Source organism: Camellia sinensis, chromosome 6 (assembly GCF_055761805.1).
Source record: "Camellia sinensis isolate YWXY chromosome 6, ASM5576180v1, whole genome shotgun sequence".
Taxonomy (NCBI): Eukaryota; Viridiplantae; Streptophyta; class Magnoliopsida; order Ericales; family Theaceae; genus Camellia; species Camellia sinensis.
Window position 1 is genome coordinate 188,714,624 of NC_138966.1, and position 12,350 is coordinate 188,726,973.

A 12,350-nucleotide genomic window follows, 5' to 3' on the forward strand; every position below is an offset into this window, starting at 1 on the left:
CCTCATTTTGGGCTAACTCTTGCTCTTGATCATGTTCTTGATCATTACTAGTAATAGTATCAAAAGATCTCTTATTATTACTAGTCTCTTGTCTAGTTTTATTTGGAAATACATGTTTAAAAAATGATGCATTCCGAGACTCAATAATAGTATTTACATGCATTTCGGAATGTTCTGATTTATGAATCAAAAACCGATATGCACTACTATTTTTGGCATAACCAATGAACATGCAATCAATGGTCTTAGGACCTATCTTAGTCTTTTTAGGACTAAGAATAGCCACTTTAGCCAAACACCCCCACACTTTTAAGTATTTGTAGGATGGTACTCTACCATGCCACATTTCATAAGGTGTTTGATTCACTTTCTTTCGGGGTACTTTATTTAAAATATAATTAGCAGAAAGTATTTCTTCCCCCCACAAGTTCTGAGGTAATCCAGAACTGATTAACATGGCATTCATCGTTTCTTTTAAAGTCCTATTTTTCCTTTCAGCAATTCCATTTTGCTAAGGTGAGTAAGGAGCGGTGGTTTGATTAATTATTCCATTTTCTTCACAAAACTCACCAAAAGGTGATTTATATTCACTACCTCTATCACTTCTAAGTTTCTTGATTTTCTTACCAAGTTGATTTTCAACTTCATTCTTATATTGAATGAAAGTTTTCAAAACTTCATCAGTGGTTCGAATTAAATAAACATAACTATATCTAGTATAGTCATCTATAAAAGTGATAAAATATTTTTTCCCACATCTAGTTTGAATTGATTTAAAATTACAAGTGTCACTATGAATTAATTCAAGTGGTTCCGTACTTCTTTCAATTGAATGAAAAAGGAGTTTTAGATAATTTTACCTCAACGCAAACTTCACATTTATGATTTGAATCAATGTTAAATTTAAGTAAACATTTCATATTAATTAATCTACGCAAAGATCCATAATTAACATGTCTTAGTCTATCATGCCATAAATTTGAAGACTCAAGCAAGTAAGAAGAAGATGTAGTATTATTAATAACTGAGGGTACAACGGTCATTATATTTAACTTGAAAAGGCCATTAGACATGTAACCTTTTCCTACATACATCCCATTTTTGGAACTGAATTGAATTGAATTGACTAAAATCTGGAACTGAATTGATTAAGTATATCTGTTCAATTATATGTCTATCTGTTGACTGTTTGATTATCTGTTCATGCCTTTGTGTTTAAATTACGAATTAAAGGCCTTATTAGCGGCCGAATCTGAAATTGATTAATGATTTGTGATCCTTAGAATTAATGTGATTTTATGGCATATTTAGTTAAAATGTGATTTGGTATGATTAAATTAGATTAATTATTGATAAATTGCAAGTTGGCCTTATTCACAATTTTGCCACTTAAGTGGCCTATCATCTAAACATTTGAGCCTTACACACACTTGATCACATAACACACTTCATCAGCCCTTTTTCCTTGTTCTTGCCGACTTGAGAGAGTGAGAGGTAGTGAAAGCTTGAGTTCTTCACAATTTGGCTTGAATCTTGAGGAATTGAAAGCTTAAGTGCATAATTGAGCCTCTAGACTTGTAATTGAGGAACCTAGGTATGAATTTCATCCTTCTTATTATGTATTTAAGTCCTTTCTAGCATAGATCATGGTAGTTTAAAGAGCTAAGTCAAGAGTTGATTCATTAATGTTGAATTGGAGCTTATTCCATGCATGTTTGAATTATTGAGTTGGGAGTTGATTTCATGGTAAAATGTTATATGCATGCTCATAGTTATGTTAAGTCCATGTTTTCATCTTGTCCTTGGAAGAATTGGCTCATTAGAGCATGAAATTGAAGCTTTGAAATGATTTAAGTTCATGCATGTTGCATGTTCTTCATATTCATGAAAATTGGTTTGAAATTGAGTTGTTTGAAATACCCTTGGGCTTTGATTTTACAATTGAGCTTTGGAATCATGTTAAACTATGAGTTTTGGGATGTTTTTTGAAAAATTGGCCCAAGAGGATCGAAATTTATGTTTTAAAAGTTGTATTTGAGCTTGAGGTTCAAATCTGGGAATTTCATATTTTGAACTCACGCTTGAGCGGGGTGACTGGTGCTCGAGCGTGAAATTCGTGCTCTCAGTACTTTGCACTGTTTTACATTCCGCTCGAGCGGAATAATTGACGCTCGAGCGGGACTTTGTGTCTCGTGCTCGAGCGGGCGTCGAGCGCCCAATTGAGCGTGATTTTCACCTATCCAGCACTTTTGACTATTTTGCAGAACGCTCAAGCGGGTAAGTCTACGCTCGAGCGGAGACCTTTGTCTGCATGTCCGCTCGAGCGGAGTAACCTACGCTCGAGCGTGACCCCTGTTTTCTGAAAATTCTGAAAATGCTTTTAAAGTACATCTTTGCATCCTCATCCCATCCTAGACATTATTAGGCCTAGTTTAAGGCATCTTATCGAGGATATAGATGTAGAACACACCGAGGCAAATTAGGGATTAAGTTATTATCTTTCCCAACTATGTAGCTTAGTGTGTGTTCAATCTGTAACTGTGTAGGGTTGGCGACTGGGGACGCGCTCTAGCTTTACTGTAGCCCAGAACTCTGTGAGTAACAACTGTGTAAGGATATGTTCAAAATGATTATCTTCTGAACAATTGAACTGTACTGCTTTTTGAACTGATACTGTTAATTGAATGAATGTATGTCCTATATTCTGAACTGTATTGTGGCATCCTTAGCAACTATTGTTACTGACTGTTACTGTTACAGAGATCTCTGTCGGTTCCCTTGTTGGAACCACTACTGTTTACTGATTGATGGCCATCATTTACTGTTCGGTCTTTTAAGACCTACTGTTTACTGTACTGTTATGCTAAAGGATGTACCACATATGACTGTACTGACTGAACGACCGAAATACTGATTTAATGAACTGTTTTCATTACTGTAAGGACATTCATTCTTAACCTCTTTACGCATTACGTTATTCACTGGGTTTTAGCTCACTGCTCATATATATATGTAGGTGTACAGGCACCAGACCGTGGTTAGAAGCGTCGGGGTAAGCTCCAGTTTTGTCAAGCCAACCACTGTGCCTCACTGCTAAGTTCCGAGCCTGTCAAGCTATGGTTTAAGGGTGTTTTAGTTTCCCCTTCTGTCTCTGTAACTGTTTTGTTTACTGTACTGTACTGTACTGTTTATCAGGGATTAGGTCCCTGAACTGAACGATTGTATATATGTACATACTGTTTTGTCCGACTGTATATATTTGTATGGTAAGTCTTTTTTGGCATACAGACTGTCACAGCTCATTGGACATTGTTTATTTACTATTTTGGCTTCCGCCAGCCCTTGTACTCTGTATTACTGTTCTTCTGTTAAGCAGACCTTCGGTAATCTCGGATTACTGGCCGGTTACGGTACTAAACCCATAGGGGCGGGTTTGGGTCGTGACAGAGTGGTATCAGAGCGATACTTACGACGAGTTATACCGCACATACGTGTCCCAATGAGCTATAGGATGTCTTAGAAAAGCGATTAGGGCATTACATGAGCATGATAAGTGTGTGTGGGTATGACATGACTGAATGTATGCTAATGTGTTAATCTGTTTAAACGAATGACTGCCTATGTTAATAACTGTTATAACTGCCTATAGTGAAATGGATAATGCGAGAACTGCAAATGAATCTGAATCCTCATCCTCTGAGGCAAGAATGGCAAGACTGGAAAGAATGATGGAACTAATAACTGAAAGACTAGATCAACAACAGAATCAACAGCCCCCACATCCTCCTCCGGTACAGCCGGAACAGAATGTGAATGTTAATGATGGAAACATAATTACTCTCACCCATAAGTTCAGCAAAATGAAACCGCTGTCCTTTCAGAGAGGCCTTGAACCGTTAAAAGCTGAAGTATGGGTTCTTGAGACAGAAAAATTGTTTGAGGTTTTTCTGTGCTCCGAAGCACATAAAGTGCTATTGGCCACCTTTACTCTACAAGAAGAAGCTAGAAGGTGGTGGATGCTTATCCGTGATAACAGCCCTGTAATGACTTGGGCTCAATTCAAAGGAGCCTTCTTTGAAAAGTATTTCCCTCAGTGTGTTAGGGACAGAAAAGTAACTGAATTTGAACAGCTGAGACAGGGCACGATGTCCATTGCTGAATATGAGAGAAAATTTACTGAACTTGCCCGTTATGCACCACACATGGTTGACACTGACTACAAGAAGGCCAGAAAGTTTGAAGGCGGCCTCAATGTTGTAATACTGGACAGAATAAACGTTCTGAAATTACCAAATTATGTAAATGTTCTTGACCGAGCCTTGATGGCTGAATCGAACATCGAAGCACTGAAAACTGAAACACCAGCATCTGAATGGCGTGGTAAAAGGCAGGGTTTTAAATTCAAGAAAGGCAAGCATAACCCATTGAACAAGAAACAGAATACGGGGTTAACAACTAGCCCCAGCCAAGGGTGGTTTCATACCACCTTGTTCTGAGTGTGGTAAGAAGCACAAAGGGGTCTGTTACAAAATATCTAGAGCCTATTACAGGTGTGGCAAGGTGGGCCACATGGTTAAAGACTGCCCCTCTGCTCCACAAGCCAATAGTAAAGCTGCACCAAGCGTAGCAGCATCAACTGTTGCACCAAATCCGAACCCCAAAGTTACCGGGAAAGAGCCCATGAGGCGAGGCGAGGCAAGGCAGAGTGTTCGCCCTAGTACCGGGAGACGTGCAGAATACCGAGACCGTTGTGTCAGGTATTCTCTCTATTTGTACTCAAAATGCTTATGTACTGATTGATTCGGGGTCTACGCATTCATATGTGTCATATGCTTTTTCGCGAAAATTGAATAGACCATTAGAACCCATGAATTATCTGTTAGCTGTATCATCACCCATTGGGGGATCTATGACCTGTGCATATATGTACCCTGCTTGTGAAATTATTGTTGGAGATGCACATTTGTTTATTGCCTTACTGCCTCTGAACATTGATCATTTTGATGTAATATTGGGAATGGATTGGTTAACGAAATACCATGCCACCATAGACTGTGTAACGAAACAAGTAGTTTTCCGTCCACCGAGTTTACCCGAATTTGTGTTTAATAGGGTTGGAGTAGTACCTCCTCCGTACTTGATTTCATCTGTGAAAGCTGTTAAATTGATTAGAAAAGAGTGTAAGGGATATCTGTGTTCTGTATTGACTGTATCTACTAATGATAATGCTAACGTGAATAGTATTCCTATAATCAGAGAATTTCCAGATATTTTTCCAGATAATCTGCCAGGGGATTTGATTGACAGGGAGATTGAATTTACCGTTGATGTAATTCCGGGAACACAGCCAGTATCTAAAGCTCCTTACCGAATGGCTCCAACTGAACTGAAAGAATTGAAAGTGCAACTGCAAGAACTGCTAGATAAGAAGTTCATCTGGCCTAGCACTTCGCCATGGGGCGCTCCTGTCTTATTTGTGAAAAAGAAAGACGGCTCACTGAGACTGTGTATTGACTACCGTGAACTGAACAAGGTAACTGTGAAAAATAAATACCCATTGCCACGTATTGATGACTTATTTGATCAGTTACAGGGTGCTCAAGTGTTCTCTAAGATCGACCTCAGATCAGGATACCATCAGTTGAAAGTTAAACCAGAAGACATTGACAAAACTGCTTTTCGAACGAGGTATGGACATTACGAATTTTTAGTTATGCCTTTCAGAGTTACCAATGCACCTGCTGCATTTATAGACCTCATGAACAGAATCTTTAAACCATACCTTGATGACTTTATTGTAGTATTCATTGATGACATACTGATTTACTCTAAAAGTATAGAAGAACATGAACATCATCTGAGACTTACCTTACAGACCCTAAGAGAACAGAAACTTTATGCTAAACTGTCTAAATGTGAATTTTGGCTCAATCATGTTATGTTTTTGGGGCATGTTGTTAGCAAAGATGGAATTTCTGTTGATCCACAGAAAATTGAAGCTGTAGTAAACTGGCCTAGACCAACAAATGTGACAGAAGTCCAAAACTTTTTAGGACTAGCCAGGTATTACAGAAGATTTGTCAAAGATTTCTCCAAAACTGCATTACCGTTGACTCAGTTAACTCAGAAGGGGATATCATTTGACTGGACTGACCAAAGGGAATCGGCATTCTAAGAGTTGAAAACTCGACTTGTAACTGCACCGATTCTTACCCTACCTTCAAGTACGGATGGTTATACTGTATTTAGTGATGCTTCTCATAAGGGTTTGGGATGTGTTTTAATGCAGAATGGGAGAGTTATTGCTTATGCTTCCCGACAACTGAGACTGTACAAAAAGAACTACCCGACCCATGATCTGGAACTTGCTGCAGTAGTATTTGCGCTGAAAATCTGGCGTCACTATTTGTATGGGGCGACATGTGAAGTATATACTGACCACAAGAGTTTGAAATATTTCTTCACACAGAAAGAACTGAACATGAGACAGCGGAGATGGCTAGAACTGATTAAAGACTATGACCTACAGATTTTGTACTATCCGGGAAAAGCCAACACCGTCGCCGATGCACTGAGCCGAAAATCAATTGGAAATTTAGCCTGTTTACTTACCGGGCAAAAGGAATTACTTTGTGACCTTGAAAACTCTGAAATTGAAATCGTTTTGCGAGAACAAGGTGGAACCTTAGCTGCTATTTCTACTCAATCAACACTGATTGAAGAGATTAAAGAGAAACAGCAACTGGATGACTTCTTGAAGAAGATCATCGAAGAAAGGGAAACTAAACCCAGACCGGGTTTCAAATTTGAAAGTAATGTACTGAAATTTCAAGAAAGACTGTGTGTACCAAATGATACTGAATTGAAAAGAAGAGTTCTGCAAGAGGGCCACAATTCAAAATTTTCTATCCATCCAGGGAATACGAAAATGTACCAAGACCTGAAACTAAATTTCTGGTGGCCGAGAATGAAGAAATAAATTGCTGATTTTGTATCAAAATGTCTTCATTGACAACAAGTTAAAGCCGAACATCAACGACCCGCAGGCCTATTGCAGCCCTTACCCATACCGGAGTGGAAATGGGAGCATATCACCATGAATTTTATTGTGGGATTGCCTCGCTCCAGTAAAGGTATGGACTCAATTTGGGTTATTGTTGATAGACTGACTAAATCTGCTCACTTCTTACCTGTTAAGACAATTTATAATGCGGACAAATTGGCTATACTCTATATTGATGAAATTGTTAGACTGCATGGAGTGCCTGTGTCCATTGTTTCTGACAGGGATTCGAAGTTTACATCGAGATTTTGGCAAAGCTTACAGACTGCATTGGGTACCGAATTGAGACTGAGTAGTGCTTATCATCCTCAGACCGATGGCCAGTCAGAAAGGACCATCAAGACTCTGGAGGATTTACTGAGAATGTGTGTCCTTGATTTTCAGGAAAACTGGGAAAGCCATTTGCCATTGGTTGAATTCGCCTACAACAACAGCTATCATTCAAGTATTGGTATGGCGCCTTTCGAGGCATTGTATGGCAGAAAATGTAGATCTCCGATTTGCTGGGCAAAAGTTAGAGATGGGCCTTTGCTTGGGCCCGAGATTGTATATGAAACGACTGAGAAAGTGAAACTGATACAGCAGAGACTGAAAACCGCACAGAGCAGACAGAAAAGTTATGCTAATGTCAGAAGACGGGATAGAGAATACGAAGTGGGTGATCACGTGTTTGTGAAAGTGACACTGATGAAAGGCCAGACTCGTTTTGGAGTCAAAGGCAAGTTAGCGCCGAGATACGTCGGACCGTATGAGATTATTAAGAAAATCAATCCAGTGGCATATCAAGTCGCACTTCCTCCTGAAATTGAGCATATGCACAACGTCTTCCACATTTCTATGTTGAGGGACTACCTCCGGGATCCTTTCCATGTGATAGAGCCTACTCATGTAGTGCTGAGTGATGACTACACTTACGAGAAACGGCCTATTCAGATTGTAAACAGACGGATCAAAAAGTTGAGAAACAAAGAGATCTCGTTAGTGAAAGTTGACTGGCAAAACCATGGTGGCGTGTATGCCACTTGAGAGAGGGAAGATGACATGGCTAAAAGATATCCTGAACTGTTTCCACTGAATCCCGTTTTCTTTCAAAACGAAGGTAACTAGAGTTTAGAGGACTAAACTCTTTTTAAGGAGGGGAGACTGTAACAACCCTCTTCACTGTTTACCGATTAACCACTGATTACTGCTAAACTGAGACCGATTATGATTGGTAACTGAATTGATTAAAGTACTGAACTGATTGACTGAAATCTGGAACTGAATTGATTGAAGTACTGAACTGATTGACTGAAATCTGGAACTGAATTGATTAAGTATATCTGTTCAATTGTATGTCTATCTGTTGACTGTTTGATTATCTGTTCATGCCTTTGTGTTTAAATTGCGAATTAAAGGCCTTATCGGCGGCCGAATCTGAAATTGATTGATGATTTGTGATCCTTAGAATTAATGTGATTTTATGGCATATTTAGTTAAAATGTGATTTGGTACGATTAAATTAGATTAATTATTGATAAATTGCAAGTTGGCCTTATTCACAATTTTGCACTTAAGTGGCCTATCATCTAAACATTTGAGCCTTACACACACTTGATCACATAACACACTTCATCAGCCCTTTTTCCTTGTTCTTGCCGACTTGAGAGAGTGAGAGGTAGTAAAAGCTTGAGTTCTTCACAATTTGGCTTGAATCTTGAGGAATTGAAAGCTTAAGTGCATAATTGAGCCTCTAGCCTTGTAATTGAGGAACCTAGGTATGAATTTCATCCTTCTTATTGCGTATTTAAGTCCATTCTAGCATGGATCATGGTAGTTTAAAGAACTAAGTCAAGAATTGGTTCATTAATGTTGAATTGGAGCTCATTCCATGCATGCATGTTTGAATTGTTGAGTTGGGAGTTAATTTCATGGTAAAATGTTATATGCATGCTTATAGTTATGTTAAGTCCATGTTTTCATCTTGTCCTTGGAAGAATTGGCTCATTAGAGCATGAAATTGAAGCTTTGAAATGATTTAAGTTCATGCATGTTGCATGTTCTTCATATTCATGAAAATTGGTTTGAAATTGAGTTGTTTGAAACACCCTTGGGCTTTGATTTTACAATTGAGCTTTGGAATCATGTTAAACTATGAGTTTTGGGATGTTTTTTGAAAAATTAGCCCAAGAGGATCGAAATTTATGTTTTAAAAGTTGTATTTGAGCTTGAGGTTCAAATCTGGGAATTTCAGATTTTGAACTCACGCTTGAGCGGGGTGACTGGCGCTCAAGCGTGAAATTCGTGCTCTCAGTACTTTGCACTGTTTTACATTCCGCTCGAGCGGAATAATTGACGCTCGAGCGGGACTTTGTGTCTCGTGCTTGAGCGGGCGTCGAGCGCCCAATCGAGCGTGATTTTCACCTATCCAGCACTTTTGACTGTTTTGCAGAACGCTCGAGCGGGTAAGTCTACGCTCGAGCGGAGACCTTTATCTGCATGTCCGCTCGAGCGGAGTAACCTACGCTCGAGCGTGACCCCTATTTTCTGAAAATTCTGAAAATGCTTTTAAAGTGCATCTTTGTATCCTCATCCCATCCTAGGCATTATTAGGCTTAGTTTAAGGCATCTTATCGAGGATATAGATGTAGAACACACCGAGGCAAATTAGGGATTAAGTTATTATCTTTCCCAATTGTGTAGCTTAGTGTGTGTTCAATCTGTAACTGTGTAGGGTTGGCGACTGGGGACGCGCTCTAGCTTTACTGTAGCCCAGAACTCTATGAGTAACAACTGTGTAAAGATATGTTCAAAATGATTATCTTCTGAACAATTGAACTGTACTGCTTTTTGAACTGATACTGTTAATTGAATGAATGTATGTCCTATATTCTGAACTGTATTGTGGCATCCTTAGCAACTACTGTTACTGACTGTTACTGTTACAGAGATCTCTGTCGGTTCCCTTGTTGGAACCACTACTGTTTACTGATTAATGGCCATCATTTACTGTTCAGTCTTTTAAAGCCTATTGTTTACTGTACTGTTATGCTAAAGGATGTACCACATATGACTGTACTGACTGAACGACCGAAATACTGATTTAATGAATTGTTTTCATTACTGTAAGGACATTCATTCTTAACCTCTTTACGCATTACGTTATTCACTGGGTTTTAGCTCACTGCTCATATATATATGTAGGTGTACAGGCACCAGACCGTGTTAGAAGCGTCGGGGTAAGCTCCAGTTTTGTCAAGCCAACCACTGTGCCTCACTGCTAAGTTCCGAGCCTGTCAAGCTATGGCTTAAGGGTGTTTTAGTTTCCCCTTCTATTTCTGTAACTGTTTTGTTTACTGTACTGTACTGTACTGTTTATCAAGGATTAGGTCCCTGAACTGAACGATTGTATATATGTACATACTGTTTTGTCCGACTGTATATATTTGTATGGTAAGTCTTTTTTGGCATACAGACTGTCACAGCTCATTGGACATTATTTATTTACTATTTTGGCTTCCGCTAGCCCTTGTACTCTGTATTACTGTTCTTCTGTTAAGCAGGCCTTCGGTAATCTCGGATTACTGGTCGGTTACGGTACTAAACCCATAGAGGCGGGTTTGGGTCGTGACAGTAGTTCTTGAACTCCTTCCAGCCTTTTGGTAATTTTTCAATTAAGGCTGCAACTTGGAAGGATTCACTGAAAGACATGTCTTCTGCGTGAATGTCCTGCAGAATGAGTTAGAAATCTTGAGCTTGGCTGATCACAGTTTTTGAATCAACCATTACAAAATCCAAGAATCTGCCAACCGCAAATTTCTTTGAGCCGGCATCTTTCGTTTTGTATTTTTTCCCCAACGATTTCCAAAGTTCCTTTGCTGTCTTGATTGGACTGTAGACGTTGTATAATGTGCTGTCAAGTTCGTTCAAGACGTAATTCCAGCAAAGGAAATCGGCATGTTTCCAAGCATCAACCGCAGCAACCACTTGCCGGTCGGTTTCATCCTCTTTCAGGATAAGAGCATCTTCACGGAGAAAACGAGTCAGGTTCAGAGTTGTAAGATAGAACATCAGTTTCTGTTGCCATCTTTTAAAATCAATTCCTGAGAACTTCTCTGGCTTCCCTCCATGATTTATTGGTACTGTCATCACAGGAGAGGGGGTTGGTGCAATTGCAGCCACCACTGTAGTACTTGTTTGGGCATTTGTTTCAGTAGCCATCAATTCTAATTTATAAAATAAATTTATAATTAGAATTTTCACTACACAGAAAATTAAACCAAATTCATAGAATTAAATTCTGTAAAAATAAAAGAAACAAGAATGTAACTTTTATTTTCCAATTAATTTGAAAATAAAATAAAATTTTATTTAAACAAATTAATTACACACAGAAAAATAAATTCTGTAAAATAAAAGAAATAAAAACTATAACTTTTATTTTTCAATTAATTTGGAAATAAAATAAAATTTTATTTAACCAAATTAATTCCACACAAGAAATTAAATTCGGTAAAATAAAAGAAATAAGAAAATAACTTTTATTTTTCAATTAATTTGAAAATAAAATAAAATTTTATTCAACCAAATTAATTCCACACAGAAAATTAATTTCTATAGCACTTCAATAATTAAAATACTAAAATAGAATTTTAAGTAATGAAAACTCGGAAAATAATTTCTAAAACCCAAAATTAATTTCTGAAAAAATTCCACAAAAATATATTCTGAATTGTTAATGACACCAGTATCGTACTACTAGTTGTTGTCCAAGAAAAGAGACGGTGTATTACTACTATCTGTCAAATAGCATATAATCACTATTTGTTTTTCCAACCAGAATATTATTTTGTAAATCTACAGAAAATAATTTTCTTTCGAAATTATTTACGAAGCATGAAAAAAGGGAAACAAACGAAAAATTCTGTAAACAGAATAATTCGTATCTGTTTTAAGATTGTTGGAACAATCTTCTGTGTAAATAAAATAAATTAAAACAAAGTCAAATAAAATAAAATAAAATAAATAACTTACCGAATTAAAAATAAAAGACCAAGTCAAGTGTGTGACACTCTGTCCTTAAGACAGATTCGCCCCGCTACGGTGCTTACGGTTGAGTGGCGTCTATCTCCCAGGATACAATGATCTTCATAAATTGTAATAGCACTCCAAACAATTTATTCGTTGAACCAAACCTGTGTTCTAACTCTCTGAAAATTACTCTAAAATAATATGAAGAATAAAGGACGCAAGAAAGCAAAATGAAGGCAAGGAAAATGAATTTTTGGAATCAATCAAAATTGGAATG

At 37.9% G+C, this 12,350-nt stretch overlaps 1 protein-coding gene across 1 annotated transcript in view; it reads left to right on the top strand.

Moving 5' to 3' along the window:
• The window catches only part of LOC114305750 (amine oxidase [copper-containing] alpha 3, peroxisomal-like), a 62,059-nt gene that overhangs the window by 19,797 nt on the left and 29,912 nt on the right, over positions 1-12,350 (top strand). The gene's annotated exons all lie outside the window — the stretch shown is intronic.